The sequence below is a fragment of the Podarcis raffonei genome, chromosome 14 (genome assembly GCF_027172205.1).
Source record: "Podarcis raffonei isolate rPodRaf1 chromosome 14, rPodRaf1.pri, whole genome shotgun sequence".
Taxonomy (NCBI): domain Eukaryota; kingdom Metazoa; phylum Chordata; class Lepidosauria; order Squamata; family Lacertidae; genus Podarcis; species Podarcis raffonei.
In genome coordinates, this window is record NC_070615.1 from 48,197,773 (window position 1) to 48,215,281 (window position 17,509).

The 17,509-nt window shown below is 42.3% G+C and overlaps 2 protein-coding genes across 10 annotated transcripts in view; one reads left to right on the forward strand and one right to left on the reverse strand.

The window, feature by feature from the left end:
- The window catches only part of C14H7orf50 (chromosome 14 C7orf50 homolog), a 145,430-nt gene that overhangs the window by 73,360 nt on the left and 54,561 nt on the right, over positions 1-17,509 (reverse strand). The window lies entirely within an intron of this gene.
- The window catches only part of GPR146 (G protein-coupled receptor 146), a 44,578-nt gene that overhangs the window by 24,198 nt on the left and 2,871 nt on the right, over positions 1-17,509 (forward strand). For 2 of the 4 annotated variants that reach the window (XM_053364536.1, XM_053364537.1), the window contains one exon: positions 5,041-5,164. The exons of 1 other annotated variant lie outside the window; for it this stretch is intronic. The gene's annotated coding sequence lies outside the window, so the exon portion shown is untranslated. Of the gene's footprint in view, positions 1-5,040; positions 5,165-14,326; positions 14,683-17,509 lie in introns of those variants that run through there. One more of the 4 variants, XM_053364538.1, reaches the window with a different exon arrangement.

The window sequence follows — 17,509 nt, forward strand, 5'->3', positions numbered from 1 at the left end:
GTGTTGTGAATGTGTTCTTGCATGTACATAAATGTTACAGACCCACCACTATCCAATACATTTCCTGGCTTTGGGGATTTATTGTTGACTTCCTGCCCCCTTTATGCACATATTTGGCTATATATTTGCCAACTGAGGATACACTTCATGCATCTCATAAAAGCTTGACACTAAATCTGCTTATCTTCTAGGTAGCCACAAGACTCTAGCTAATACTTTTTCCCCAGCGCATATGCCATCTTGGGGTTAGCACCAATCCTTATGTAGCCAAAACAGCACCACCTACTCACAAAAGAAAATTATCAGCAGGCTCAGGTGAATGCTGAGCTTTGAAGTACAAAAAAGAGAGGGAATACCACCCCACCTCCTAAATAGAGAAAACAAGAGGATGGAAAGAAGGAGTGCAGAATCAAAGTCAAACAAAGCCATGACCTGAGTCTCAGCCAGAGCTCATTACATGGCCATAGACTCTACTGACAGCCAACATGACCTTGGTCTTCAAGGGTTCCTTATTTGCGACAGTTTTTCCACTCTGGACACCTTCAAGGGTCCCAGCCATCCTTCCAGTTGTGGAGAAGCCAGAAAACAGAAACACATCCTCACCACAGCAATATTTTGTTGCACAGCCTCACTTATACTTTTAGAAAGTGACTATGGGACTATTAAAACAAATGATGGAACTATTAAAACAAAAACCAAAAAAGTCAACAAATATCATCTAGTTTGTTGTTAGGAGAAGAAGCAGTAGTTTCAAATCCAATAGTTGTCAAGGGAATATGACTCCTCTTCCCATCCCTCATTACTGCCGCCTCATCTACATTATGCAGAATACCACAAACAATGGCATCCTTCACATCAATATGCCTCTTTCAAAACATGGAGCAACAACATAGTTGGGCAATTTTTAAACCCCATCTGTAATATTGAAGTAGCTCGCTCTCACACACACGCTCGCTCTCTCCATATATAAATTACTACAATTCCTAAAAGTCTAAATGGTGTAATTAATGTTTGCATCAATTAAAAAAAACCAGAGGATATTATATTACACAACTGATTGTTCACAAATCATTGTTAATGATACAAAATTGACACCAACACCTAAACTCTCCCAACACAAATCAAATAATGCCAAAGAACAGGAAGCCAATGTTACTACATTGGCTAATGTCATCTAGTCCAAATCCCTGCAATGCAGAAATGACAGCTAAAGAACAGAAGGCCATCCAACCTCTGTTTAAAAACCTCAAATGAAGGAGCCTACCACCTTCCAATGTTGACAATTCCCATAGTCAGAAAATTCATTCTAATGTTTAGACAAAATCTCTCTCATTTTTTAATTCAAATTTGAATTAATTGATTCTGGTCCTATCCACTGGAGGAGCAGAAAACAAGCTTGCCCCATCTTCCATGGGTATGTACTAGTCTTCAGATAACTGAAGACTAGTACATACCCAACTCCCTCAACAATTGATTTCCAGACCCTTTATCATCTTGGTCTCCCTCCTCTGCACACATTCCAGCTCATGTGTATGAGTGAGTAACCAGTAAGATTCTGCTACTCAGCTGCTAGCAAAAATGTATTTTGGTAATTTTCATATTGTGAAGACATGGCTTAATAATAATAATAATAATAATAATAATAATAATAATAATTTATTATTTATACCCCGCCCATCTGGCTGGGCCTCCCCAGCCACTCTGGGCGGCTTCCATAAAAACCAAAAATACAGTAAAATATCACACGTTAAAAACTTCCCTGAACAGGGCTGCCTTAAGATGTCTTCTGAATGTCAGGTAGTTGTTTATCACTTTGACATCAGCTGGAAGGGCGTTCCACAGGGCGGGCGCCACTACCGAGAAGGCCCTCTGCCTGGTTCCCTGTTGCTTTGCTTCTCGCAATGAGGGAACCGCCAGAAGGCCCTCGGCGCTGGACCTCAGCATCCGGGCAGAATGATGGGGGTGGAGACGCTCCTTCAGGTATACTGGACCGAGGCCGTTTAGGGCTTTAAAGGTCAGCACCAACACTTTGAATTGTGCTCGGAAACGTACTGGGAGCCAATGTAGGTCTTTCAAGACCGGTGTTATATGGTCTCGGCGGCCGCCCCCAGTCACCAGTCTAGCTGCTGCATTCTGGATTAGTTGTAGTTTCCGAGTCACCTTCAAAGGTAGCCCCACGTAGAGCGCATTGCAGTAATCCAAGCGGGAGATAACCAGAGCATGCACCACTCTGGCGAGACAGTCCGCAGGCAGATAGGGTCTCAGCCTACGTACCAGATGGAGCTGGTAAACAGCTGCCCTGGACACAGATTTGACCTGTGCCTCCATGGACAGCTGTGAGTCCAAAATGACTCCCAGGCTGCGCACCTGGTCCTTCAGGGGCACAGTTACCCCATTCAGGACCAGGGAATCCTCCACACCTGCCCGCCTCCTGTCCCCCAAAAACAGTACTTCTGTCTTGTCAGGATTCAACCTCAATCTGTTAGCCGCCATCCATCCTCCAACCGCCTCCAGACACTCACACAGGACCTTCACCGCCCTCACTGGTTCTGATTTAAAAGAGAGGTAGAGCTGGGTATCATCCGCATACTGATGAACACCCAGCCCAAACCTCCTGATGATCTCTCCCAGCGGCTGCATGTAAATGTTGAAAAGCATGGGGGAGAGGACAGAACCCTGAGGCACCCCACAAGTGAGAGCCCAGGGGTCTGAACACTCATCCCCCACCACCACTTTCTGAACACGGCCCAGGAGGAAGGAGCGGAACCACTGTATGACAGTGCCCCCAGCTCCCAGCCCCTCAAGATGGTGCAGAAGGATGTTATGGTCGATGGTATCAAACGCCGCTGAGAGATCCAGCAGAACTAGGAAACAGCTCTCACCTTTGTCTCTAGCCCGCCGGAGATCATCAACCAGTGCGACCAAGGCAGTTTCAGTCCCATGATGAGGCCTGAATCCCGACTGGAAGGGATCCAAATGGTCCGCTTCTTCCAGGTGTGCCTGGAGTTGTTCGGCAACCGCTCGCTCAATCACCTTGCCCAAGAATGGAAGATTTGAGACTAGGCGATAGTTGGCCATCGTGGCCGCATCTAAAGATGGTTTTTTAAGAAGCGGTTTAATAACCGCCTCTTTCAGCGGGTCTGGGTAAGTAAGTAAAACTGTCAGAATGGTAGAATAAGCTGCACACAAAAATATGTTAGAGGTTCAACTTAATTCCCATTTTAAACAACTGAAAAACCAACATGTGAAGAGCATATAAACCATTAGTTCATCTACTCTGTACTGTCTGCTCTGACTGACAATGGCTCTCCAGGGTGTCACATAGCAGGGCCGGAAAGTCTATCTATCAGAAATCCTTCTTCTAAAAATTGTGTATGCTGGGAATTAAATGTGGGACCTTCTGCATGCAATGCCCCTCCATTTAAAAATCTGACTAAAAAAGCTTGAGTCTGGGAATATGGAATCCAGTAAAAAAAGGAATGAGTTTATTCTAAAGCCCTGGTTGGCAACAAATTTTAAAACTGGGGCCAAATTTTCAATGCAGCAAAGACTCAAGGATCAAGGACACTGGCTTTGGCCACTGACTGAACTGTGACATGGGCAAAATGTTTTTAACACCCTCTTCCCAGCATGAACAGCAACACAACTTCTGACAATGCCCCCCCTTACACACTTCAATTTATTGCTTCCCTATTTGAGCCAAGATGCAGGCAAAAGGGAGCCAGTCTTCTGCAGGTGTTCAGGCAGGATAAAAGGCAGTAAAAGAGCCTGTGCACCAGAGCTTTTGAGGAAGAAGCCACTGACAGGGCCTGTTGCAATGTATGTGTCTGAATCCACATGCCTGTCTCCAGACAGTGCCAAGGGTTGGTAATTTCCAAGGCACCAAGACCTGCCAAATGCCAACCATTGCAACAGCACAGTCATTTTCATTTTGCACGGAGCACCTGAGGTCAGAGGGGAAATTCTGTTTCCACTCCTCATATACAATACATAAAGTGGATCTACTGAGGATGCTTTGTCCAACATTCAAGGTATGGCAATGACAAGTGATGTGCACAGTGCTATTTTTCTAGAAAAGGAGGTGCCAGAGCTCACCGTGAACACCTCCCTCATACTCTTTAATGGCAATGGCACCGACCTGAGAGATGCCGGAACTGAGTTCCAGTGAGTTCTGGCGGTGGGGGGAACCCTGAAGGTGCATAAGAAGAGGCAGCATATTTCTGACAGCAGTGGCTGTTATTGAGGGCCAAACAAGAAACCTCCAGAGGCTTAACTGAGCTTCTAGGCAGCATACAGTAAAATTAAAACCCACAAAAAGGCAATTTTAATAAGCAGAAATAATATACAGTAGTATAGTTTTGGTTTAAATAATCCTGCTGTTGTACTGCATTGTACTTTGAAATCCTCGTTCCACTGTAAAATTTTAAGTTCCTTTTTAGAATACTGTTCTTCCTAAGGCTATGTTTCTATTAATAAGGTAATGCTGCTATGTTTGACTTTAAAAAAAAAAAGAACCTTCCTGGAATAATCTGCAAAGGAAATGTACATGCCTCAGTATTCCTATTTTTTAACAAGACTACTCAGTTAAGACAGCTTCAATGCTTATTCCCTATTGTGGTCCCATGGCCTGTGTGCACTTGATAATGGTTTTATTATGAAACTGTCTTAGAGGTTTAACAGTTCTCTAACTAGAAAAATGCCTTTTAAATGTGATGCCTTTTTTAAAAATACAGAGCGTGTTCAGGACTCTCTCTACACTGCTGCAAAGGCAAATCAGCCTCAGGGCAGTAATCAGACCTCATGATTAATGCCCCTTCACCCTCCTGACTTAATCACTTAGAGATATCACTGTGGAGGGCTTGATTTTGTAACAGACCTCTCTGCCAATCGGAGAGTACAGCTGAAGCTTAAAGGATTATGCTGTGTGTGTATGTGTTGGGGGAGGTCACGTGAATACATGGAGTTCAGCGCCACTAACAACAGTGATGTGGTGGAGTCAGCGTTCTTCTCCTAAGCTCAGCTATTGTTTACCCTTTACAGAAATGAGACACTGGAGCTTTTGCTGAACTTACTCTGAGAAAGTTCCAATTTGAGGAGCAAAATGTTTCTGCCTGCTGTCAAGAAGCCTACATACTTCACTCTGAGGCAAGGTAGTGCATACCAGGTGAGTGTTCAGCTACGTTGCTTTGTAGCATGCTTTTTAAAACAAAGGGAATTAAAGGGTGTTGTTTTTGCTATAATACAGGGAAACGGTTAATGAGCAAAAGCATAAAACTTCTGCATCAAAAGGCAGTAAGCACCTGTGACGACGATTCATAATTTTTTTTAAAAGGTAATCTGTTAGGAAATTGTGTATGTAGATATCTTTGGTTCAATATTATGGATCTTATATCTAATTAAACTTCATCTAACCTTAGATCAACTTTCTTTACTGCAATTTTTCTAGAAATATGTATTGTATACATTAAAATGGTTCAGTAACTTTAATACTTTCTATTTTGTGATTCATAAAATACAAGGTTATACCAACAGATTTAAGGCAGAAATATAATGGTACACAAAATATTACAAAGCTGTGATTTTACATTTTATGTTGCAATAAGTTAAGAGTCAGCAACCCAGCTGCATTTTTATTAAGTCATTAGAAGAGATGGTTAGCAAAAGATGAAACTTCATTAGATTGTAACAGACTTGCCTTGGTATTTTAATGCTAACAGATTCAAAAGAACTTTTAATCCTGTTTCACAATATATATGAACGATAGACAGAGATACGAAGTATTCATTTAAGTCTGGTATCTGCATGTCTGCTGTAGTATTAAGCAAGACTCAAAAGAAGTATTGGCTGAAACAGCTAAATATTGTAGCACCTTAAAGATTAATTTTTAAGTCAACTAATAAATTAATCCTGCATTGCAGGGGGCTGGACTAGATGACCCTCATCTAGTCCAACTCTACATGATTCTATGACTCTAGTCCACAAAACGTTGTACCATAATCAATTTTTTTTTGTCTTTAAGGTGCTACAAAGCCAGCTTTGTTATTTTTGGTACAGCAGACTCCCCCCAGAAGTGGTCTGAGCTAAGCAATTAATAACAGAACCTTAGATCCTCTATATAAATCCTAAAAAAAGCTAAAGAGACAAAATTACAAAAATGTTCTGAATACCTGCTCCTTAGTTTCCAATTGAAATATACAGAAATATTATCTAACTGACTTCAGGAGTCAAAGATGAACTGAAATATCTGTGTATGTTTAAATGCAGATATGAATAGTCTTACTGGTAAACATTATATGATTGTTGATTCAAATAATGATCGGTAGCAGAAAATCAATTGTGTCTGAAACAAACAGCTCTTTTCTAAAAGAAAAATGTGCCTGACAGGAGCCATGCACTCCTGCAGAACTAGTTTACAAATGAAGCCCTTTTGTAAAGGAAAATTTGGAACTTAGCAACTACTGCAGACCAACAATACCATACCTCTTTAGCAGGTAAAATTCCACATACCTCTCAGTGGAGGAATATAGGTTTGTGTAAGTCTGACAGCCTAAGCATCAATATCAATCTGATTTATATATCTATCATAGTATACATCCTTATTCCACCACAACCATCCTGTGAGGACCAACAGCTATAACAAATTTATTTATTATATTAATTCAAAGCTTGAAAGTGACTGGATTTTGGGAGTTAACCCACTGAGTACTATTTAATCTCAGGTGAATGGAAAGCAATACTTAAATATCTAAGTTTCTGCACACTGCCCAGAAGCCGCATAGATATTCCCCCCATTACATAAAAATTATATATAAAAATACTAAGCTTATGCTTCAATGAAAAGATATTCCCATCAGGGGAATATTCCACATCAGGGGGAAAGGTGGGGTATAATAATAATGATAATAGTGCTCATGGACAAAGAACATTTATGCAACTAGTGAAATAACCTGTGGGCATAAATTACAAAGGACTTCAGTTAAACCGACAGTAGAAAAGAAGATGCACAAGAAATTTCAAGTAATAATAATACATACATGAATAACATTAACAAGAGACTTGTTGAAAAAGAAAATGGTTAATACTGGATGATTAACTTCACCAACTGTCCCTGCTTCAAGGATCTAACATTTAGAAACATTTCATCTAACATTTAGAAACATTTCAATCAGCTTCCCTAGAAAAATGTGGTTTGTTCTTTTTCTGGACAAACAAACAGGACCCCCTTTTCGTGTATTCCAGCTCATCCTCCTTCTCATCCTCAAAACTGCTTGGGCAGAGGGTGGGTCCAGTGAGAGGAGAGGAGTGAGAGCCTGAGCAGGAGTTTGTGTGGGCAGAGGATGAGTCCAGGAGGAGGAGAGCCAAGAGTGAGAGTGAGAGTTGTCGCAGGACATGGGCAGAGGGTGGGGTCAGGAGGAGGCATTTGAGTTTTTGCGTGGGTAGAGATGGGTCACGGATCATGAGAGATGGGGTTTGCTGTGCACAGGCTTGCACTTGTGTGGACGGGTTGCAGGGACCTGGTCCAGTGTGGGAGAGAAAGTTTTTGTGTGGACAGAGGGGATGGGATGGGTCAGACTCAGAGAGCGAGAGAGGGGTTTACACGGTCCTGATGGAGAATGGGGGGAAAGAGTTTTTGCATGGGCAGAGGCAGGTGCATCGAAGATGGAGATTCAGAGACCCAGCGTCAGAGAGTGAAGAGGGGTTGCATGGGCCTGGTCTGTACATCCGGTGGAGAGCAGAGGGGTTGAGTACAAGTGTTTTTGCATGGGCAGAGGTGGGTGGGACGGAGAGTGATAGGTGTTTTTTTTTAATTTAATAAACCACTGTAACCCCTGTGTGCCATTGTAATGGATTGCTTTGAAGTCATTTCTGCACCAGGTAATCTGTAACCCCCAAATTCCCTGCCCCAACATGTCCCATATTTTGCCTGACCTGTCCTTTATTTTGCCTGACCAAAGGTGACAACGTTACTTCCTCATTATGTTGCTACTGTCTGCACCATTAGAAATAATGAAGAACAAAAAATAGTTGCTAGGAAAATTGCACTCTAATTCACTGTCAAAAGTTACTAAAGGTGTAGCCTAGTAAATATAATAGGAAGAAATGTTCAGTAAAATCAATGAAACTAACTTCCATTTACACACTTTAATAAAGTAAGAACACTTAAGGCTACCAACTCTGCTAGGGATTAAGTAAAGAGAGAATGGTTTGATTGGGAATTAGCACGCTTCCTAGTAATTTCAGCCACAAAGTAGCTACCCTGAACATTCAAGACCAGAAATGCAAACCAAAGCAACCATCCTTATTATGAACTCCAACGGTAGAAAATATCCTGTTTCAATGCATTTCCTGGAAATATTTATGCATTACCAGTCCTGGCATTCTGGGGCCACAGAATATGAGCCCGTTTCTCAACAGGAAACTCCACTGCAGCCAGCATAATGCACTGCTGATAAGTCACTAGGTCGACTTTCACTTGTTTTATTGACAGGAAGTAGCACAGCATAATGGTTTCCAGGAGAAGCACCATCTGTGCCGCCTGTGAATCTTTTCCAACTGGCAAAAGAATATCTATGGAAAATGTTCCCATGATGCCAAGTTTAACTTCTTTCCCCACTCACAAAGTCTAAACTCACAAAGTTTCAACAAATGGAGTTTGGGTTAGTAAATGAACTGTTGCTTCTGTTGTGCCAAATTCATTGAGGCAGATTCAGTTCTGAAATAACAGCCAAGCTGCAATAAAATCAACAGTACCATCATTTCTCACACTGAAACTAATGTGGCCAACAATTTGGGAGATTTGAATTTCCTTGGAACGATGATTTGTGTCAGCACACATCTCAAGTGAACCATGTCAGATCTCACCAGATTTCATGTATACATCTATTTTTAATACATATTAATGAAACTGAAAGTTGAAAGGTGATTCGGAGAAAAGAAGAAAAATCCTACAATATACAGATTATTTGTTGCTTACAGCATCTCTTTCAGAGATCAATCTGGCTCGTTCTTATCCATTTGTACTTCAGGTTGCTAGGCTGCCTCAGTCACCTGTTATTTTGCTAAAGCAGTTGACCGTTTTGCTTCTGTGAAGTTTTTGCAATAAAGTTAAACTTATGAGGGCAGAACAGTATTGTTACTAAAGTTCTGTGCCACCCCCCAATTTCTGCCAAGTGGTAACAAAATTCCAGGGGGTTCAGGTGCTCACCTGGGGCCGTGTTTCTTTTGGGAGCTCAAGGCAGGATCTTTAAGAAATATGGCTTATTGTACACATATTTACATCTGGATCTACTTTGGAGAGAGTTCAGAGTAGTACATCTCAAGCAGGGCTTGTTCCCCACAGCCATGCAGCATTGGAGTCCAAAACATCCTGCACACCATCTCTGTTTCTCTTTCCTAGCCTGTCAATCTGGTTCTACCCCACAGGGTCTCTACCTGGAGTTTTGGCTTTGCCCTTCTTCCCAAGAACCCTTGGTCCAAGCAACTCCTCCCCATGTGTCTGCTCGCCCCCCCCCCTATCCAGACGTCTTTTCAAAAGGACCACATTCTTCCTGTTTGATACCACACCTCCTGTAACCTCCCCCTCCAAACTCTGGTATTTCTTCTGCTAAATAACACACAGATGGGAGGGGGACAAACAGCAGCTGCATGGTCAATGTTTCTTTAATGGCCCAGTACTTAGTTCTCCTTGTGTTCTTAATGGCATCGCTATCAGTGATGTCCTGAACAGGAGAACTGGTTCAGCCTATATTCTTCACTGGTCTGGCATGTTCCTTTCATTACTCCAAACATGATCTATTTATTTATTTCTAACATTCACTAACTCTAGCAGTTATAGGTCGTCGTCCCCCCCCCCCCAAAAAAACCCCTGTTACTCCAGATCTGTAAAAGTATATTTTCTGAATGGTTTTCTAATCTGAAGAAAGATAAAGGCATTCTTTGCATCGATCTTCCACTACCTTTGTAATGTATATGACGGTTCATAGAATCATAGAAGTAGGCCAACCTCATTAAGGAGCAGTGGAAGATGCACAAAGAGATTAAAGAGATCAACAACCAGGAAAAGGTGATTTCAAATGTTAACAGCAAATTACACCAAATTTACCTGCCAAGATTGGACTAGGAGATAATGAGAACTACTAAAGTGTAATCACACATTTACACAAACATGTAGCTGAGTCCAAACACTGGTTAAAAATGAAAATCTGCTTTGGGAGGGAGAACTTTAGAGCACAGAACTGGTGCTTAACTCTTCTCACTTGCCGTTACTCCAATCCATATCCCCTCTAAGTTATTTTTATTTGTTTGTTTAAAGCATTTCTTACCCGCTCTTCACCACACAACAATTTCAGGCTGCGTTCCATTAACCTCATTAAGTTCTAAGTGTATTGGGTTCCATGCTCCTGGACGCTCCCCAAGGATGAAAAACAAACAAAATTACCGTATTTTTCGCACCATAGGGCGCACCAGACAATAGGGCGCACCCAGTTTTTAGGGGGGGAAATCAAGAAAAAAAAAATCCCCCCCAGCCCCAAAGAGCAGCGTACAGGCTGCGCACAACCTCTCCCTGCCGGAGGGGTTTCGCGCGGCTATGGCACAAGCCAAGGCAGCGAGCAGGATGGATCCCGCTCGCTGTTTTGGCTTCCCCTTTTGCCCCGTGAAGCCTCTCCTTGCCAGGAGAGGCTGCGTGGGGCTAAAGACTCCATAGCCCCGTGCAGCCTCTCCTTGCCGGAGGGGTTGCGCGCAGCTATGGAGCAAGCCAAAGCAGCAATTGGGATGGATCCCGCTCGCTGTTTTGGCTTCCCCTTTAGCCCCGTGCAGCCTCTCCCTCCCGGGAGAGGCTGCGTGGGGCTAAAGAATCCATAGCCCCGTGCAGCCTCTCCTTGCTGGGAGACGCTGCGCAGGGCTTTCCTGGCTTTACTGGGAGGTGGGGGGATTCACCCACCTCCCGCAAAACCGGCAGAAGCCGCGCAACTCCTTTAAAGAGATCGCGGCTTCTCCTGGCTTTTCTGGGAGGTGGGAGAAGGGACTGATGCGGCCAGTCAGTCCCTTCTCCCTCCTGTGGAAAAGCCCGCAAGAGCGCACGGAGCTTGTGTGCAGCTCTTGGGGGCTTTTCCCGCCTGCCTCCCCCCTGCATTCGCTCCATAGGACGCACACACATTTTCCCTTCCTTTTTAGGAGGGGAAAGGTGCGTCCTATGGTGCGAAAAATATGGTAAAAATGGGAAGAGACGCAGATGGCGCTGTGGGTTAAACCACAGAGCCTAGGGCTTGCCGATCAGAAGGTCGGTGGCTCGAATCCCCGCGACGGGGTGAGCTCCTGTTGCTCGGCCCTGCTCCTGCCAACCTAGCAGTTCGAAAGCACGTCAAAGTGCAAGTAGATAAATAGGTACCGCTCCGGCGGGAAGGTAAATGGCATTTCCATGTGCTGCTCTGGTTCGCCAGAAGCGGCTTAGTCATGCTGGCCACATGACCCGGAAGCTGTATGCTGGCTCCCTCGGCCAGTAAAGCGAAATGAGCGCCACAACCCCAGAGTCGTCCGCGACTGGACCTAACGGTCAGGGGTCCCTTTACCTTTAACAAAAGGAGGAGGCATAATTTGGCAGTATTTTTTAAAAAAAACAACCATGGAATACTACACTGGAAAATAGCTTGTTTGCTTTCACCCACACTGCACAATCTCCATTATATGATACTGATGGTTGCAACCTCCCACCAGTCAAACTGGTCACAGGCGCCACCATGCAATAATAAATGACAGGCTTGGGGAAAAGTTTTGTAGGTTATTCATGCCAACACCCTTGACCAAGCAGGATTTTCTACTGCACTTATTAAAATAAAAAAACACTCATCTATTAAATACCTGTGTTATAAGTAATTGTGACTCATCCATCTGCAAGTGAAAGATTGTCCTATTGCCCAATCTGCCCTCCCTGTTACATGACACAGAACATGTGCTGTACCACAGAGCCCTATAGCAACTGAAATTGACTAGGTTGCTGGAGTATAGCTCCCATGAGCCCCAACTAGTAAGGGCAAAGCTAGGGACAATGGGAATTGCAGTCCCTACATGAATACATGACATACTTGAGCACAGCTACAAGTTTGCCATTTAATGTTTTTAATTCTCTAGTGAGTACTACATGTAAAATATATGTTTGTTAAGTGAGGGTTAAATAAAAGTCAAAAGAATCTAAAGATCATGCAGCTAAAAATCCCAAGAGTTCGCTTTTGTTAAACAACTATCCTGAAAATTATCCATGATGTATATTGGAGGTTGAATAGTAAGTCTGCTTAGTATGCTACAGAGCACACACATACACACAAAGCAACAAGCAAATTCTCTCATAGCCTTGTGTCATTGCCTAATAAAGAGTGCAGTGTTTGTGCTTGTGTTTTAATGATTATTAGCTTCATTTTTAATGGTAAACCTTTCAGCTGCATTTCAGTAAGTGTTTTAATTAGCCCAAACAATTATAAGGCGCTATCAGGCAACCAGTTTCTAACCTTTTTGTCATGCATGTTTCTGCTGAAAACCCTTTCATGCCATTTCTGAAACACCAGCATATCAGTGACTTTTGTGCCATTACTCTTGTCTAACCCTTGGCAAATCCTATCTTTTGCAATCTTAAGATTAGGCTGCTTTGTGGGTGACATGAAAGCACAGCAACAGTTTTGTATGAGCCAGGTTTAACGACATTAGCTGGACATTGGTCAGGCTACGAAGAATCATGAAACTAGTTCCATGACTTTAAACAAACTTTAGACTACTTTTTTCAAAGAACAGAACATACAACACTCAATCTGCTCAGTTTGAAAGTGTCAGTAGTTTCAGAAATGGTTTATGATGTGGCATAGTTGTCAGCTATTCAAAGCCCAAAATTCCATTTTGACTAGTGCAAGATCTAATCAAGCGGGTGTACGTCGAGCGAGGGACTACTGTTAATTCCACTGCAGACCGAAACAGACAGTGACGTCAGCAAGGAAAAGGGGCAACTTCATCAACTGTCCTCAAATGAGTTGTCTGTGAGAAGATCTGTGAGTCTGGAACAATCTTGACTTCCTGACCTAGACACTGCTGCTGCCTCTCAGATTTGGTGTGGGGCAAGGGGATAATAGCTCTTTCTACCAGGGTTTGCTCTTTGCCCCATTACCAAGGCCAAGACATCCTGAATCTGAGTAAACATCTGGCATATGGTGAGGGAGTCTGCTTCTTTGTTCTAGGGTGGAGGATCTACATGTGGAAGCCTGCCCATGCTGAGACTGTAAACAACTTCATTGAAACATTTTTTAATGCCACCTTGTACCATGTAAACCACTTTGAGAACTTTTTTTTAAAATAGAAAAGTGCTATATAAATATTCTAAACAAATAAACAGAGACCCTTAAGGGAGTCAGTGCAACTCTTTCATTCCTAGTAATTCTCTGTATATACACTTGGATATACAGTACTCTTGATAATATAACAAAATTACTAAAATAAGAAATTGAGATGAGCCCTGGTGGATCTGACCAAAGCCATATCATATATTGCTGAGCATTCTGCCCTCACAACGGCCAACTAGTTGATTCTGATAAGCCTATAAGCATGTTATGAACAACATGCAAAAATGCATTATATTATCCTTGGAAATTGCACACAAAAGGGTTATATTAGGAGAAATGCACAGTAAAATGCTGATGAATTTTCATAATGATTCTGCACCTTCCCCCTGTTAAACTGCAAACTGATTTTGAAATGGGGGGCGGGGAGGGGGTGGAGAGAGAGACAGAGAGACAGAGAAACGGAGTAAAACCAGCATAAAAGATTTGCCCTGTTTATAATTCCCAGCACCTTGTATCCAGAGGCACCTACTGCGTCCAACAGAAGAGTTAATATAGCCATCTTGGCTAGTAGCTATTAGTTGTTGTTGTTGTCATTCTCATCATCATTATTTATACCTCAGCCAATTTGGGCGGCTTATAGCATATCTAAAAACTTTTAGAATTGTTCATTGTCAAGATCTATATACACAATGCTAAGATGTTTTAATTATAAAAAAAAAATCAGTGGAATTAAGCCCTGCTGCCCAGAATATCTTAACCTCAAAAAAAGCAAAAGAGAAAACTGATTTTCCCAATAACAGTTTCCCGTAAGACATTTCATACCTTCAATGGAATCTGCCAGCTAAGGGCAAAACTGCTTTCTACTGAGAATGCAGTAAACTAACCCGGCGGAATTGGAAAAAGGCAGGCAGCTAGTGGGGTGGCGGGGGGGGGGGGGGAGAGAGAGAGATAGAGCAACTGTAACTGAACACCAAACTGGAGTCTTCCAGGAACATCTCCCTTTCTACCAATCAATCGGAAGCAGCCAACACTCAGCAGAGTGTAATGTCAGGAAACACTCCCCTCTGAGATCAGCCTCCTGTTTCTTGAAACTGGCTGTAAACAGAGAAAGGGAGGAGCTAGCCTTGGCTTGCCAAGAGAAGCAGAAACTTTGTGAGTAATTTACTAGAGGAAAAACAAGTGCAGCGCACATGCAGAAAAACTACCAAGCTGTGTAAGGCTCCTGGTGATCGCAGAAGATCACTATGTGTTCCAAGAGGGAAAATACAACACCCTTCGGCATGCTTTCTTCTCCTGAGATGTTATTTATCAGCCATATCTGGACTCCAAAGTACAAAGGAAAATGCTACATGAATTGAAGGTAGGAGTTTAAGAGGTTTCGTAGCAGCAGGGAAAGGGAGTTTGAGGTAAGGCAGTGGGCATGACAGCTGTAAGAATTGAGAATCAAAACAGAGTGAATGTTATGCAAAAAGTTTTAGTAATACAATATTCTAAAAAAGCAAAAATTTATTTAAAACTTAATACAGTATAAGCCTTTGGAGAAACACACACGTTCATACAAAGGTTTTTATCGTACTAAACAACACATGGTACTTTACCAGGAATAACTGCTCTCTAGGTACTATAAAATTGCATTTTTATCTGAAAAATAAACAAAATCGAATCAAATACTTTGACATGTTATCTAGCAAAATATATTTTTTTCAGACTGAAACCCCGATTTCATTGGGATAGGGGTAGGAATGTCTCACTACCTCCTAGATAATTTTTTATTGTGGGCTTTCAAATGATGTAATTTTTTTATTACTCAAATGATGTAACAGAAAGAATAACCATGATAATTTCACCAAAAACCAGTTACTATCATGGTTATTACCCATGGTGGCTATGCTCTACCTCCACGGTATCCCAGTTGCTGGGGATCGTAAGTGGGAAGAGCACTGCTGCACTCAGGTTCTGCTTCCCGGCTTCTCATAAGTATCTGACTGGTCACTGTGAGAACAGGAAGTTGGACGAGATGGGTCTTTGGCCTCATCTAGAAGTGTTCGTCTTATGTTCTTCAAAAAAACCCCAGTTAATCTTGGGGATTATGGAGAGTTTATCTTGGCATTATATAGGAAACACTGGGGCCACTTTCACTGCATAAGAAGAAATATGATGAGAGATAATATTGTTTAAATAATGGCTTTGTGGGACTAAGTCTAAGGGTATGAATTGATAACCTGCCCCTGGCTTGGAAAAGACAAAAGAGAGGTAGTGAAGACTGCAGGTTTACACATAAGTCTATGGTACTGATGAACTCAAAAGATGCAATCCACCAGTGACTGCTGCCTAATCACTTTATTTCCTTAGAAATAACTTCTTCCACTGAATTGAGAGGAAGTTGCATAGTAGCAGTGTTTGGTAAATTGGATCAAAGAAAGTCATATTCAAATTTGCTGGGTTTCTGGTTGGTCTCAGTTGTGGCGGGTCCACAACTCAGGGGTATGGCATATGCTTTGCAACCTGAAGGTTGCAGGGTTTAATTCCTGACATCTTTAGTTTAAAAAAAGGAGACTGAGAACTGACATGGTATTGCTGTCTCTGCCTGAAACCTTGTTGAGCTAGATGGAGCAATATCCTGACTCAGTGAAGTCAGTTTCATGTACTCATGATGTTAAAATATTGAATATTATCTTAATATTTTTTCAGTTGAATTATGTGTAGTGCTTTAGCTTTTCAAGATAAACATACGTTATTTAAGTGTCATAAGGTATGCTATGCTAATCCTTCAGTTTAATAAAATAGGAAATCATTATATGCAGAAATAACACACCTTTAAATTAAGCTATGATCAAAGCAATTGCAAAAGCATTTGCTTGCTGCTCCAGAAGGGAAAACTGTCTTATGAGAGGGAGGTCAGTTCTTATAAATTATCCAGCCACTTCTGTGCCTGATAAAACTTTTGGAGCTGTCTTTATTCCTGGGATAGATTAGGGGTGCATAATTGAAAACACAAACAAAACACATGTGCTTAAAAACAACAGCAGTGGAGCTAAGTTGATTTGGGGCCAGGTTCTCCAGCTGCACACCCACGCAATTCCTTTTCACACCTCAGCCAAGCTATTCCTGTGTAGCTAAGAGGCAACCATGTCAATCAGTATTACAAACTTTCCCAAAGAATTCTGGACACTGTAACCCTCACAAAGTTACAATTCCCAGAAACCCTTAACAAACTACACTGCCCAGAATTCTTTGATGGGGAAATGTGCTCTGAATGCACTTTAAGGGTATAGCCTGATTTTGCTTTTTAGAAAGAAAGAAAGAAAGAAAGAAAGAAAGGGAGGGAGGGAGGGAGGGAGGGAGGGAGGGGGAGAGGAGGTGCCATGACCATGAATTAAGAATCCCCTTATTTATTTGTTTAATATATTTTACACTACATTTCTCTCCCAAGTTGGGATTCAAGGCGGCTTCCACTGTTAAAAATTATAAAATACAAAGCATTCCACCCCCAGCAATTCTTCTGGGAATGAAGTCGGTATCTCCAAACCAGAATATGAAGGGAAAATAGTGCCAGCCACAGATGCACTTCCACAAGATGAGCCTGTAGTTAGTGCCCTTCCAAATGTGGAGCTGGAACTGTCCTCAAAGTTGTGGCACTGCTGTCCTTAGAGGACTCCGTTGCAGAAGCCCCAGTGAGACTAGAGGCTTTTCTGTTCTGCTGGCAGCAGCACTCTATTAGAGTAGGTTGTGCACCTTTTAACTGAAGAAGCATCTTCCTGTGGAGATGCGGCTAAGAGCTGGGATACAGCTACTGCCACTATATAGGTCTCAACCTCAGTTTGCTTCCTGGTAAATTAATATCAGAGTTCTTTGGATGTGCAGATTAAATGTTATGTCCCTGGCCCAAGGAGTTTAAGATTTATGCTTTGACGGCTGGGGAAAGAGGCAAGGATCACAGGGGCAAAATATGTACAAGTACTGTTATACTGCTTAGATTTCCTTTCAACTGGGTGTGAGAACTTGTATGGTTAAGCCAAAGGCTTCATAGAAGAGGAGAGTTTTGAGGCAGTATTTAAAAGAAGGGAGAAAGGTACAGTGGTACCTCGGGTTACATACGCTTCAGGTTACATACGCTTCAGGTTACAGACTCCACCAACCCAGAAATAGTGCTTCAGGTTAAGAACTTTGCTTCAGGATGAGAACAG